The following is a 404-nucleotide window of genomic DNA, read 5'->3' as shown; positions in this document are numbered from 1 at the left end:
GAACTCACTATAATCTTCATATTGTATATAATTACAGAATGTCCAACTAGAACTTATGGTAGCAATTGTTCACAACCTTGTTCAAACAACTGTTTAAATCTAGAATGTAACAATATGAATGGTATATGTATCGGTGGATGTAAACCAGGTTTTAAATCAGAACTTTGTAACCAGAGTAAGTATTGTATTGACATAAAATATACACTGACAGATATTTGCATGTTCCGTGATGAATGGAGTACCAAAGTCGAAATATATAAAACAATTATTTAATGTAATTAGGTCCAGGTCGTAAATATATTTTGTTAGCTTTCAAGGAGACTATCCCAGATAGAAAAGTTGGTAACTGTGATAGATGTGCTATGATATTGTCATTAAGAGAATATCTTGGTTTTAAAAAATGG

Source organism: Lottia gigantea (genome assembly GCF_000327385.1).
Source record: "Lottia gigantea unplaced genomic scaffold LOTGIsca_64, whole genome shotgun sequence".
NCBI classification, from domain to species: domain Eukaryota; kingdom Metazoa; phylum Mollusca; class Gastropoda; family Lottiidae; genus Lottia; species Lottia gigantea.
The sequence above is the reverse complement of the archived record's forward strand: the minus strand, read 5'-3'. Positions refer to the sequence as shown.